The sequence below is a fragment of the Lissotriton helveticus genome, chromosome 12 (assembly GCF_964261635.1).
Source record: "Lissotriton helveticus chromosome 12, aLisHel1.1, whole genome shotgun sequence".
Taxonomy (NCBI): domain Eukaryota; kingdom Metazoa; phylum Chordata; class Amphibia; order Caudata; family Salamandridae; genus Lissotriton; species Lissotriton helveticus.
Window position 1 is genome coordinate 825,159,520 of NC_136073.1, and position 14,048 is coordinate 825,173,567.

At 43.3% G+C, this 14,048-nt stretch overlaps 1 protein-coding gene across 2 annotated transcripts in view; it reads left to right on the forward strand.

Annotated features, from left to right (window-relative positions):
• The window catches only part of LOC144798873 (dnaJ homolog subfamily A member 1-like), a 126,695-nt gene that overhangs the window by 311 nt on the left and 112,336 nt on the right, over positions 1-14,048 (forward strand). The window lies entirely within an intron of this gene.

Below are 14,048 nucleotides of genomic sequence, written 5' to 3' on the forward strand. Positions count from 1 at the left end.
GGGTGTGGTAGTGAGGGGAATTTAGGGGATGACGTATTAATGTGGAGTGGGCAGTGGAAGCAAGTGCGTGTCCAGAGGGTAACCATTTGACAGGCGAATACTTGGCCAAAGGGGTTTACCTAATTTTTTTAATTTGCATTTCGTGAACCCTAAATATCTGGACGCCATTTGGAGTTATCACTGTATTAGGCAGAAAGCCATGGAGTTCATGTGCAATGTTTGTTTGTGCTAAGCTTTGCCTCCTGATTTGCGGATTTGAGGAGTAAAGGGAGTATATTTTTCGTAAATATTCTATACTAACGTTTTGCTTTCGATACATTTAAATCCAGATGAAAAATTAAGCGCCATGTGCTCTTTATTCTCTGGAAGTGCACGTGTAAAAAGAATGCTGAAAAGGTGGTTCTTTTTTAATTTCCACCTCCTTTAAATGATTAGCTGGAGGGCGAGGTTGCAAGGACTAAAAAGGTTGTTCTTTGACATGGTCTAAAGGTGTATTTTAATACACGTCTGTCAATTTTTTTAAGGTGCGTAACAAATCGCCTTTATATAGCTGATCTTGTGAAGACGTTAGACTTTTTTAAATGTTCATGTTTCTAACAGCATCCTGTATTGGCCCATAGACTGAACCTGGTAAGATGTGACTGTCACCAGAGATGTCATGTTGAATGTGTAGGAAGATCTGTTGTAACCGTGAGGAGGGCTTTTGATGTAGCCTTGGTCTCTTTGTGGTGGCTGTTCTGATAACAAATAAGGTTATTCGTAGTACTTAAGGTATATTCTTGACCAATGCGCCTGAAGCAAGGATGTTTACGGTACAAAGGGGAACTTTTTTGTTGGTAAATTGATGATATTAAACTGTTTAAAAAGAAGTATCAAGCCTTTACAAACCTAAACGTTGGAGATTCAGCCCCTTTGAATGTGCTTTGTCTTGAAGAATAACGAATGTGGACTAATTTTTAAGTTCATAAGGTCAATGAATGTGAATAAAGTGTGGGGGGGGGGGGGGAATGTGAATAAAGTGCCCTATTGACAGAGGAACAAAATTACTGGTCTGAATTCTCACTCCCGAATTGTGTGGCCCTGGACAAATGTTAACAGTGTGTACTATGCTGGAACACTGAGTGAGCAATCTCTTAGACTAGCAGAAGATTTACATACTGGTGCAAGAACGGTGCCTACGTCATATATTAGTAGTGGTTGGTGTGCGATTGTCCTGCAATAATTTCTAGTTCTGAAATATCTAGTGTCTCTTTTGTGTAATGTTAGTAATGAGGAATTACTGATGTTTTATAATTCTGCTTGCGGTGGGGCTACAATAAAAATGAAGGCATAATTTTCTTACCTGTTACTAATAGTTACTGTGGATTAATTGTTCTGAGAACATTTACTAGTAAGTGTTTGTTGTTTATGTTCGACTGAGGCATATAGTTGCAAAATCTTTCCTCAGAACATGTGGCGTCTCAAGATGGAATACCGTATCATGCTGCAGTTGTTTTAATCCGAATCTCAAGCATTAGTAGAGGTGATATTCCCAGCGACAGTATTTATTGACAGATTTGAAGTAGTCCAGTTGCCGTTTGTGTCCTGCTGCTTAGATTCGGCTGGTATTACTATATTTTACTTTCCATGTCACTGTAATATATCCTGGCCAATGTGCTTAATATTAAGTCATGATTGGCCTCTTGTAATAATGGATGTAACAGAAAGGCCAGTTGGATTTCCATGTATTTTTATTGTAGATTATGAAGATCAGGAATCACAACATGGCGTAGGACAGAAATAAGATGTAGATTAAATCTTCTCTTCAGTGCCCCACCAGGAGCAGCTCCCTTTCTGCTCAGCTCACCCTCACAACTGACACCACTCACAGACATTCCAGCATTCCATTACCTCCCCACACATCCAACATTACACAGAACACCTACACTGGCTGAGCAGCAAGGTAGAGAGGCATGAAAGGCGTGATACACTAAATGTCAGTATACTACATCTCTCTAACCGAAAAAGTAAAAAATAAAAAAAAAACCTTCTCAACTGGTGTTCTGATTTCACAGTGTGCACTTAGAATCCAGAGGGTTCAAATGTCCCTTTAACATCTTGTTTTTAGTGCGTAAGCATAACCTCACGTTTTAAGTCTCTGCACATTGTAAAGTTTTTTTTTTAAACTGAAGCACCTAAGACTCCTGGAGAAACAATGGAGGCAAGCACCCTCCACCGATAATTTGGCTACGCTTCGTTCAGCAAGATCCAAGGACCACAAGCACATCTTCCTTGGGAAAGCATCACACTTCAGAACCCTCCTTGACTCAGCCAAAAATAGACCCAAAAAACTATTTGATCTCATCAAGAATACTAACTACTCTTCCCCCAACCTCCAAATTGGAGGATTCTACAAAGAAAGCTGCTGATTTTGCTGTATTCTTTGACGAAAAAGTGAAATCACTTGTGGTTCAGGTCGCTAATCCTACCCATCTAGAGGAGCGCAAATATCTAGCCATTTGGCAGAACTTCGACCCCATCTCTGAAGATGTCCTCCTCAAGTGCATCCTCAAAACAAAGCCCTCCAACCACTCGCTCGACCCCCATCCCTAGTGCCATTGCCATTGACTTCTATACCCATTCTCTTCCCTATTGGACCACTCTGGTCAACCTCTCACTCTGTCAAGGCTCCCTCCCTGTTCCCTTCAAAACTGGGCAGGTCACCCCTCTGCTTAAAAAACCCACTGCGGATGCGAATGACCTCAACAACTTCCGCCCTATCACTAACCTACCCTTTCTTGCGAAGATCATAGAAAGATGTGTTGCGAAACAACTCTCTCGTCATATCAAGGACAATGATCTTCTTGACAATTTTTAGTCCGGCTTCATCCAAAACTGCAGCACGGAAACTGCCCTGCTGCAAGTGATTGATGACGCGCTGCGAATACTAGACTGGGGGTGGGGGTCTTGTCTTCTAATTCTCCTTGACCTTTCGGCAGCCTTTGACACTGTCAATCACAACACCCTCCTCAACACTCTTCAACAGAGAATGGGCATGGAGGGCACTGTGCTTAAATGGTTTGCTTCTTTCCTTTCTGATGGATCCCAAATGATCAAAATAGCGGACAGTCTTTCATCTCCTTCGGCGGTGGGTCAAGGTGTTCCCCAAGGCTCTATTCTTGCACCCACATTGTTCAATCTCTATTTGGAACCTCTGGGAAATCTCCTAAGTAAATCTGGGGTCAACTATCATCTCTACGCAGACGACACTCAAATCTACCTCAAGGTTGCCTCCACTCACGATCTCTCCGTCCTAAGCTCTACCCTCGACTCCATTCAAAACTGGATGTCAACACATCAACTGATTCTGAATCCCTCCAAAACTGAATTCCTCCTCCTCTCCTCCCCTGGTTCAATCATGGATGGACCAGATGAATCTGCTGAACAATAAACCCATCATTGTTGACAGCGCAAAATCCCTTGGTGTCATACTCGACACAAAACTCAATCTACTCTCCCATATTAATTCAATTGCAAAGTCTGGCCGATACCAACTGCGCCTTCTTTGGGGGATTTGTCGCTTCTTCCCGGAGCATGACCTTAAAACCCTGGTCCAATCGCTGGTCCTCTCCAGACTGGACTACTGCAATTCTCTTCTGACTGGCCTCCCCAAATCCCACCTGTTCCCCCTTAAGTCTGTTCTCCATTCAGCAGCTCATTTCATTTTTGGGGCCAAAAGAAGCGACCACATCACTCCCATGCTATCCACCCTCCGCTGGCTTCCCATCGAGGCTAGAGCTATATACAAGACTGCCTGCATCACCCACAAAGCCTTGCACTCCTCCTCTCCGCGCTACCTGGCGAATAAACTGAAACTCTCTGGAGGCTCTAGACCATCACGAAATGCGGAAAATCTACTGCTTGAACCTCCCACTTTCAAGAAGGAAAGATCGATGGCCCAATCCTTTTCAGGCTGCGCAGTGAGAATCTGGAACTCACTTCCGCCTCGGCTCCGGACCACCACCTCCTCCCAGGCCTTCAAAACTGACCTCAAAGTTCTCCTCCTTCAAAGACACTTCCAAATGTAATCTATGCCCTCTCTATTATCTGAAGGAAACCCTTCCATTATAGAAAATCTACTGACTTGACTATGGAAGTGTCTTCCCAGTGTGTTCTTGTGGTTTGAGAGTCTGCCATTTTTTGCAGTATTATCCTTCTACCTGTGTTTGGTACTCGTGTGTAACATGCACCAGTCACTTTCTCTTGTAACACACTGTTTTCTACCTCTTACATTTGTTTGTTTTCGATCCCTGCACAAGTGCCACCAGTGCCTACGTAACGTTTGTTCTTGTGCTTGAGTGTCCTCCATTTATTGCAGTATTATACCTCTATGTTTATTTTGTACGCTTTTGTAACCGGCACACGTCACTTTTTCCTCCTGTAATGCACCGTTTGCTACCTCTTGTAATTTGTTGGCACACGATTGTCATTTTTGCTTCATTTAATGTAACGTTTGCTTTTGTATTTTGCTCACTTGTAATGTTCTCATGTATCAGTTATGTTCCTATTGTGAAGCGCTCTGACACCTTCGGGTAAAGTTCGCGCTATATAAAATCGCATAAATAAATAAAGGAAATAATGGATCATGTTCTCTCTTCTCCCCGCCCCCCGTCTCACAACTCATTAGGTTATGTTACTTTTATTTGTATACCTCACAATATGCCTCAGTGTGGTTTTTCATAGTGCAGGAGTGACTTTCTAAATTGTTCCAGACCAAAGTCTGATGTAGCTTATCAGGATATGCAATTAGTAGTGGGAGTTGGTATGTTCCTGTTAGGAGAATATGCAAATGGGTTAATATTTTGTGAGTTAAAATTAATCTTGTTTGAGGGTTGTGACCAGGGATCTGAACTGAATACATGTGTGTTCCAGGATGGTAGGTGTGCCTATTGCCGACATAAGTAAATGCTGGTGGTATGAAGTGTTGTTGAATTTGACTATATCCAGTTGGGGGTGGGTAGGATAGTGCATGGCGTGTCATGTACAGTGCTGCTTCAAATAAACTCAGTAATCCACACCTATTTGTCTTATCTGGACTGTGCTGGGTGTATGAGCTGTTATCTGACTTGTGTCTTATGTATAGTTTGTAAACACAACAAGATGATGGGCGGAGTGCGGAAACTTTTCAACCTCTCATCCCCAGTCAAGAGATCTGTGTTGAATCCATCATTCTTTTTCTCATTATGCCACCCCAGTGTGGGCCCAGCCATATGGAAATCAGTCTTGACCCATCTCCTCATGGGAACAGTCCAGCACGAACTGCCAGGCCAGGTCCTTCCTGGACCGGGAAAAAGCATCCTGGGACTGATTTCGGGAAGGGTATGCCCAGACGTTGGTCCTGTGCTTGCTACGCCACCGGATTCCAGCTAGTCTGGCTGATAAGGGGTGATAACATGAAACTTGTCGCAGGATGCTTGTTTCTGGTTTGGGGAGGACTTGGTCGGTCAGTTCCGGCTAAACTGTTAACATGGGTAGCGGGGTCAACACTGATTTGCATATGGCTGGGTCTTAACTGGCATGGCAAATATAAAAACAATGTATTTGGCCCAGATCTGTGACTGGGGGTGAATGTTTGATTTGTTCAGCACTCCGTATATCATCTTTTTTTTTTTTTTTTTTTCTCATTATGTAGAGTTTGTGCCATTGTAATTGTCCAGAATAGTTGCGAGAAAGCTGGAGTAAATTTGGAGACCAACCAGACAAGAAAACAGGACAGGATAGAAAGGTGGTCCGTGTGATCGAACACGATCAGTTTTTCTGTTGTGCACAAGCACTTAGGACCAGGCTTAACAAGAACCACAAGGGGCTATGTAAAAAATTGCCAGATTGTTCATATCCTTAATCGTGAGATTATTATACCTTCTTGGGAGCTGGATTGCAAAGTGAAAATCTTGAAACAAATTACTCTCTTTGAAAGTGTTAAAACAACCATGTAAACTCAAGGAAGGATTCTGTTATTTTTGATCATTTTGGAATCCAGGAGATGAAATTAAGGGGTCGGTTTCATGCAGACGACTTGTCGAGAGGGCAAGCTAGAGGTGAAATATGCAAAAGACTCAACAAAATTAGAGGAGCTATCCCAGTTGTGTAAAAAGTGGCTGCACTGAAATATTGCACTAGTCAAAGGAATTTGATTCTTCATTCTCAAGGAAGATGTAAAGTGGATCCTGTACACTAATCTGCTTCCCCTGTATTGTTTGCAGTTATTCCGTCCTAACACAAAGGTGGGATGATGACATGCGGTCTCAAGAATCAAATTTCACACATCTAAGTAGAGTAAGGGCATCAACATAAGTTACTAGTGTTACATGTTTATAAAAGTGAGCCACATTCTTCTTTGCCACCCCTGCTTTTGCTGTAATCCATTTATGCCTTTATAACTTCTTGCACGGCCTTGGTCTGTGGTTGTATGAAAGTTATCCTCTCTATCAGGGGTCTCCAACCTTTTCTGTAGTGAGAGCTACGTCTGATCAGTGAAAAGTTATGAGCTAATAAAGGCTAAGCAACTCTCACATTTATCCGATAGCGCCACCCCCCATGCCCAGCTTCATTGACTTTAAGCCTAATTTCTTCGGAGCCCATACTGTGGTTTGAACAAAAGGGGCCGCACTCCCTATTTTGAAGCTACAGACAGCTGCAGGTTGTGCTACCAGAAGCTAAAGCTTGTCTTGCTAGGTAGCATTCCTGGAAAGTGTAACAAGCTACTGCAGGATACAAGCGTATGACCTCATTTTGTTGTCTTCAATCCAACTTGTTCACACACTGTACAAGTTAGACCTCATCATGTATTCCTTACCAAATGTGATTTATTGAAGTCTAGCTTAGCTGCAAGATCGCTAGTTTTCAAAAAAGAGACTTGATTTATCATAAACTGCCTCAATTATTTCCCCATCACCACATATTCCTTTACAAAAAAGTTTTAGAAGTCCTGCCCTCGTTCCGATTTAAATAGTTTTTAACTCGTGATTCATTTAGGGTTTTATTCACTAGTCTGTTTTCGTTGTGGGGGTGAATAGGGATTTCTCTTTATGTAGAATGCATGTTTTTCAACATAATACATGGCCCAATCAAGTGGAATCTAAACTAAGTTTGAATAAAAATAACATTTCAGCAGTCACAGATGCTCTAGGCAGTCCGCATCATACAGAAACCAGGAATTCATCCGCCAAGCCGTACAATCACCACCAGGGGTGTTCCCGAGATGGAAGGAAACAAGCGAGTGGTCCGAGTTGTCTCGGGCAGGTTCGTAGCCCCGGACATCAACTGACAGTCTGGGGCTGGCAACAGGAGCATGTCGATATGAGAGTGAGTATGGTGGGCCGCCGAAGTGTGAGTGTATTGTTCTCGGTGGGGATGCCACACCTCCATGCATCGCCGAGACCCAGAGCGGAGGACCAGTCAGATCGGCGCTTCGCAGAGGCATGACGGGAAGCCGAGGGAGCAAATGTCGTGTCACGGGAGGGTTGCATAACGGCACTAAAGTCGCCCCCAATGACCGTCAGACCCTGTGAAAAGGTGGAGACTACAAGTGTGAGACGTCAAAGGGCAGAGGACGTTGTGGCGGGGGAATGTATACACAGAGGAGATTAAAAGGATGCCCTTCGATCTTGCCCGTCATGGCCATGTAGCGGCCTTGTGTGTCCGTCTTGGCCTGTGTCCAGGTAAAGGGAAGCCCCTTGCGAAGCAGTAGGGCAACCCCCCGGGAGCCCCGTACGAAACCAGAATGCCAGACCCTGTCGAACCCATACCGGGCGAGGAAGGTGCAATGAGTGCCCAGAAGGTGTTTCCTGTAGAAAAAGGATATCTGGAGCATGACGCTGGGAGCTGCGAAGAACAGCAGTACGTTTTATGCTGTCTAGTAGGCCGTTGACGTTCCACGACAGAATGTGGAGGGGTCTATTCCCTGCACAAGTTTACTAAACACTATTGCCTGGACAGCCAAGTCCGGAGAGACTACTTCTTCGGCCGTTCAGTTCTCCAGAAGTTTCTGGTGTGAACTTAGTTCTCAGTCCCAACTCCGGGGGTGGTATTGCTGGAGTATCTATTTTAAGCTTAGGAATCTATAACAAATAGTCTCTTTCAGATGAACAAGTTACTTACCTTCGATAACAACATATTTGTAAGAGACATATATCAGTTATAGATTCCTTACCGCTACACCCATCCTCCCCGTTCTGCAAACTGACTTCTAGGGTCAGCGACTCCCTTTCATGGTCAGGGCCCTAGTTTTGTGCATAAGTGTCTTGCATGGCTCTGCGCCTCAGGCGTGGAATGTCGTGTAAAGAACTTATGTCAGCGCGCGAGGGCGGTGTCTAAGTAGATACCGCGACGGCTTCTCGGCGATGCCGACGACTAACACTGAGTTGGCCAATACCACCTACCGACGCGCAGGGGTACTGCTACGAAAAAATTACTCCGGATCCAGGCTGATGCCTGGGGGTAATTCTAAGGTAAGAAATCAATAACTAATATATGTCTCTTACAGATATATCGTTACCAAAGGTAAGTAACTTGTTCATTAAAAACAAAGTCTGAAACGCTTTATTTCAGTGATTAAATTTAATCATTAATAAAGCAGAGTTTCACACTGTTAAAAAAAAAAAAAACATTTTCATGTGCAAGTTAAATCTGCTAAGCCCTCGCCTGTGCAGCTACTAGGCCATGGCAGGGGCTCACAATGCATCTGCAAAACAACTTTGAGACTCCAGACTCTTTACGTAAGTGTGTGAGATACCTGTTGTTTTTTAACAGCTTTTATTGAATAAAGAGTAACACCGGGTATTTTCAGTGTTATATGGGTGTTGTTGACGCACTCTGTTCCCAAGAGGCAGTCAAACTCCACCTTCAAACTGGGGATATAACTAAAATAATCTGGGTCTGTCTATGATCCAGAACTTTTGCTACCCAAAGAAACTGCTTTAGTATTGGTGTTGATTACCACTTACACTAGGAACACTTGTCAAAGGCTGTAGCAAGTCATGGCCTTGCTTGGACCAATTTCTTTTTTTTCTTTTTAGGAGTGCAGACGGGGGTGTGTTTATTTTTTATTTATTTTTTTATCTTGAGCCTTCAGTAACGGAAATTGAGCCTTGACAACATCCTGCTGCTTCTGATTTATAAACCTAAATTTCGACTTTGCTAGCCTTTTCGGCTTCTTCCAAACTATGAGGCAATGTTGCTGAAGGCATCTTAAGGGCCTCCTTCGCTCTAGGCTGGTGCAGACTTGGCTATAAACGAGACATTTCCAAGTCTTTCAGTTGCCCCTGATATACCAGCGGCTGCAGCACACTTACAGTACAGAAGGCGCATATAACAGCTCCAGTCTGGAGAACAGTGCATTAAGGTGTTTACTGGCCAGGCCTAGGCTTACCGATTGAACTGCTACTCCAATTTAGTGAGCCAGAAGAAACAAGCATTTGCAATGCAATAGGTCTCGCATTAGGAAAGTTTGAGCTATTGGTATTGTAAATGACAAATTTTGTATTTATGTGTTGGTTTTGAAAATAGCAAAATTAATAGCTTTGTCATTTACAATGCCAATAGTTATAACTTTTGCAAATGTGACACCTATAGCATTTGTAATGCAACATGTTTTGCATTTACGTGACTTAGCTGTATTGATATTACAAATAACAATAGCATTTTTTTTATAATTAATACTTAAATAAAAGTTATTGTAATGTTTAATGGCAATACCCTAAACTTTTGTAAATAACTTTTGTGAAGATTATGTTCAGTGTATTTTATTGTGACGAAAATCCAAGACCAGAAGTGAAATATTAACATCTTTTTGTGACATTTGTAATAAAGCTTGAAACATTGAGAGAACATATTTGAACCAGTTGTTGTTGAATGGTTGTGCAGCAGAGCCCCCCTCCTTAAAAAAACAACAAATAAGGCAACAGTCTACCACAATTAATCAACAGTGGGAGAAGCTTAAAAGCAGCAACTCAAACAATGGGAACAGCCCAAACACAAGCATTTGCAATGCAATCAGTCTCGCCTTTGGGACCTTATTAGTATTTATCCATGCTGCACATTATCCTGGGTGCGGCAACCACCGGCTCAAATTAAGCAGAGGGGGAGGGGAGCAACAAGGGAGGGATGAGAAGCCTGGAGGGAGAAGGAAATTACGAGAGGCCTGGAGGGAGAAGAAAGTAGCATGGGAGGACAAGCAGCATGGGAGGACAAGAAGCCTGGAGGGAGAGGGGAGCAACAAGAGAGGGATGAGAAGCCTGGAGGGAGAGGGGAGCAACAAGAGAGGGATGAGAAGCCTGGAGGGAGAGACGAGCAACAAGAGAGGGACCAGCGGCTTGGAGGGAGACGGAAGGGACGAGAGGCCTGGAGGGAGTGGAGAGCTGCAGAGGGGGGACAAGAGGCCTGGAGGGAGAAGGGAGCAACGAGTGAGCGACAAGAAGCCTGGATCGAGAGGAGAGCAACGAGGGAGGGACGAGAGACTTTCAGAGAGAGGGGGAGGGACGAGAGGCCTGGAGGAAGAGAGAGGAGCAGAGAAGGGACGTGAGGCCTAGAGGAGGAAGAGGGCAGCATGAGAGGACAAGAAACCTGGAGAGAGAGTGGAGCAGCGAGGGTGGAACGAGAAGCCTGAAAGGAGAGGGGGGCAATGAGGGAGGGACAAGGTGCCTGAGAGGAGAAGTGGGGTAAGAGAGGGCTACCGAGCAAGCGTTTGTGAAAGATAAAGTGCGCCGTTGATGAATTGGTCATTGAGCTGAGACAGGAAAATGCTCATTAAAAGTGACGGCAAAGGGCGCCAAAGGATTAAAAATAACAAGCAGTGATGGAGGGCGGGGCGCAGGATAATTTCTCTAAAGACGATTTAAGGGCTACAGACCTGAAAATGAACCGCAGCATTTTTACTGCATGTTTACGATCGGTGCACACAAGGCAATGTGGAAATCTACCACCAAATCCGTTCCAGTTTATGCTATTGTTTCTTTAGCTGGTGCCACGTCCTCTCCGATGCAGAGAAGGCGGTGAGAACGTATTGGGCCTGCAGTGCGACTGCCTTAATAAATCCCAGTGCTCTACATTACGAGGTGGTGGTGGGGGTAGGGGACTGCACGGGGATGTTAAGTGGCAGGTTGGGGCAATGAGAACGATTAACAAGACGTCAGCGTTTAGTTGCGTCGGCCGCGAAATGGATCCAAAAAAACCAAGCTGGAGCCAGCTCGGGCGCAGCACGTCTTCCGGAGACGTGCACGTTCACAGAGCACAATCGGCTCGGGCACAGGCCAATAGCCGCTCGTGCACAGCTCTGTACTCCCTTGGCTGTGAGCACGGTGACTGTAATACTCTCTGCGGCAGTGCTTCGCGCTGCTACCGGCAGCGAGCCCTAAAAAGGTAGGTTCCTTGGGTCCGTAGCAGTGCAATACAGCTTGTTCCACCTGAACACTAGTAGGCTTTCCAGGACCTGCTGCTCTGCTCCAGTACATGGCGTGCACAATCAGAAGCACGGTGTAAGGCTATGAAAGGCAGGTGGCACAGACACGGAGTTCAGCAGTAGCATCATCATCCTCTTCGCCCCACCCCAGCTAAGCACAATTAGGCAAATCTGAACCTCTGGTTTGGGTGAGGGCGCCCAACAGCTATGAAAAAAGGCCTAACAATAATAAGAGACTTAACAGGCTACAAAATAGAGGTGAGGGGGCGCGAGCTAATCGCGGGGTTTCGGTGAGCTACCGGTAGCTCCTGATCAACCAATTGGAGACTGTTGCTTATTGTGTTGGTTTTTTTTTTATACAGGTTTTAACTTTATTTTGATCTAGAACTTAGTCTTTGAATGGTCACAGTTATTTATTTTACTCTGCTAAATTGTTGGGGTTAATCCTGTGGGGGGTGGTGACTCCAGTTAAGATCCAGCGTGCTTTTGCCGAACTATTGAAGGAAAAAGTTTGAGGTGGGTGACTATTGGGGTTCAGTCAATTATTTGGGGTTTAATTCTTAATGGATTAGGCAGGCAGATAGTGACTCAAAATTCAGATTTGTTACATTTCATTTCAGGTGTATGGAGACCAAAGTAGTTATTTTAAAAGGAAAGCTCGGGTGGGGGGGGGGTGCACTTGTACACTGTCATGGTAATAATGCATGATGTGATGCTTGACAGAACTCTGGATCGTATGTGCAACCTCGATTTGTATACGTTCTTCTTCTCCCTTTGGCTCAAGAATTCTTTTCTGTCTCCTTTTTTGTAAAATTTTTGAGGCATCATGCAATTGGCAGGCAAGGAACATAGCAGCTTGGTGGCAAGATTGTTTTTTTGTTGGCAGTTCTCACACGGCCTGGTTAATTAATTCTTCTGGAGCCGGAAAATGTATTACTTCAGATTGCGATTTGGCCTCTTTGTTTTGATTAAAAAGGAGTTGGGGGATAAGCCACCGATTCTGTTGAGGTTTTGTACGTAAATTGAGTGACCATGTCGTATGTTGCTATCCATTATTTTATCATTTTAGGTCAGAGAAAGTTTTTGTTACCTTCTCTAAGTTTGCTACATCTTTGCACATGTGCCATAACAGCTAAACTTTATTTTACTGGCTGTGGTATGCACCTATAAGTGGTGTTTTCAAATTTATGATGGCCATTGGAATTTTTTTTTTGTTTTTAGCTTGTTTATAAGAACTATACTGTAAAATCTATTAGGTCTTTTGCAGTGTATGTTTCTCGGTGACTGTCTATGTTTCAACGTATGTATTTAAAAGAGAGACCCCTTGTCAAGTACCATGGGAATGGAGTACTGTCAATACTGGAAAACAAATTATCCCTTGATACACTCAGTCAAAGAAACATCCTACACATGATAAAATTCATATCTGGCACAGTACACATGAATGAATCCCTTTTCCCCAGAAAAAAGGAGGGAAAATAAATCTCTAAAGATCCTTACTTTGATCAACATAAACTGCCACTAAATCATGCAGCAATAAAATCACTGCCGTTTCGCAAGCTTTCCAAATTCGCTAAATTCCATTTGTTCTGCAAGGGTTAAAACTGGGTCCCTGATGTTCTATTTTAACATACAGAGCCTCCGCATATATTTTCACGTGGTGGGGACTTCAATATATACACCTCCTCCCCAACATACAGAGCCTCCGCATATATTTTCACGTGGTGGGGGCTTCAATATATACACCTCCTCCCCTCATGTTGCGCTAGCGTCGCGCTCTGATTAGCTCATGGATTTCCCATCCTGCTTCGTCCTTTCACAGAATAGAAATGCCATTTCTAGTTTTAACCCTTGCAGAACATATGGAATTTGGAAAGCTTGCGAAATGGCGTTGATTTTATTCCGCTTACAAAGAAAGGGTTGGTATAAGCTAACCAGTGTTCAAATTCAAAAAGAATAAGAATAAGTGCATGGAATTACTACGTAACCAAGGATACAATGATCAAAAATAACACAAAGAAAAATTAACCTATTTTATTGTCTTGATAAAGATGGAATAATCAGACATCCATCGAAACGCGTCGACGCATTTCTGTACATTATCCCGAGGACAAGTTGGACCTGCAGATACAAATTACAGTCTTATGTATATAAGCTAATCTTGTAGAAATCATTCCTAGGGACATGTGGTACTAGAAGACAAAGTGTATTGTCGACTGTTGTTGTTCCCCTATATATTAGGGTTTTTTGTGGTAGAAGTGTTACTTAATGTCCTGTTCTGTAATGATGAGATTAATTGTATGATTTTTAATTGTATGTTTTTTTTTACTATGTGAAATTGAGATGTTATGTTTGAATATGCATTTTATTACACAAAGTGTGTTTTTATAAGTATTGTACATACTAAATCAAAATATTTTTTCACTGCATGATTTAGTGGCAGTTTATGTTATTCAGAGTAAGGATCTTGAGTAAGATTTATTCTCTCCTTTTTTCTGTGGAAAAGGGGTTTATTCATGTGCACTGTGCGAGATATGAATTTTATCATGTGTAGGATTTTTCTTTGACTGTATCAAGGGATCATTTGTTTTCCAGTATGTTTCAACGTAAG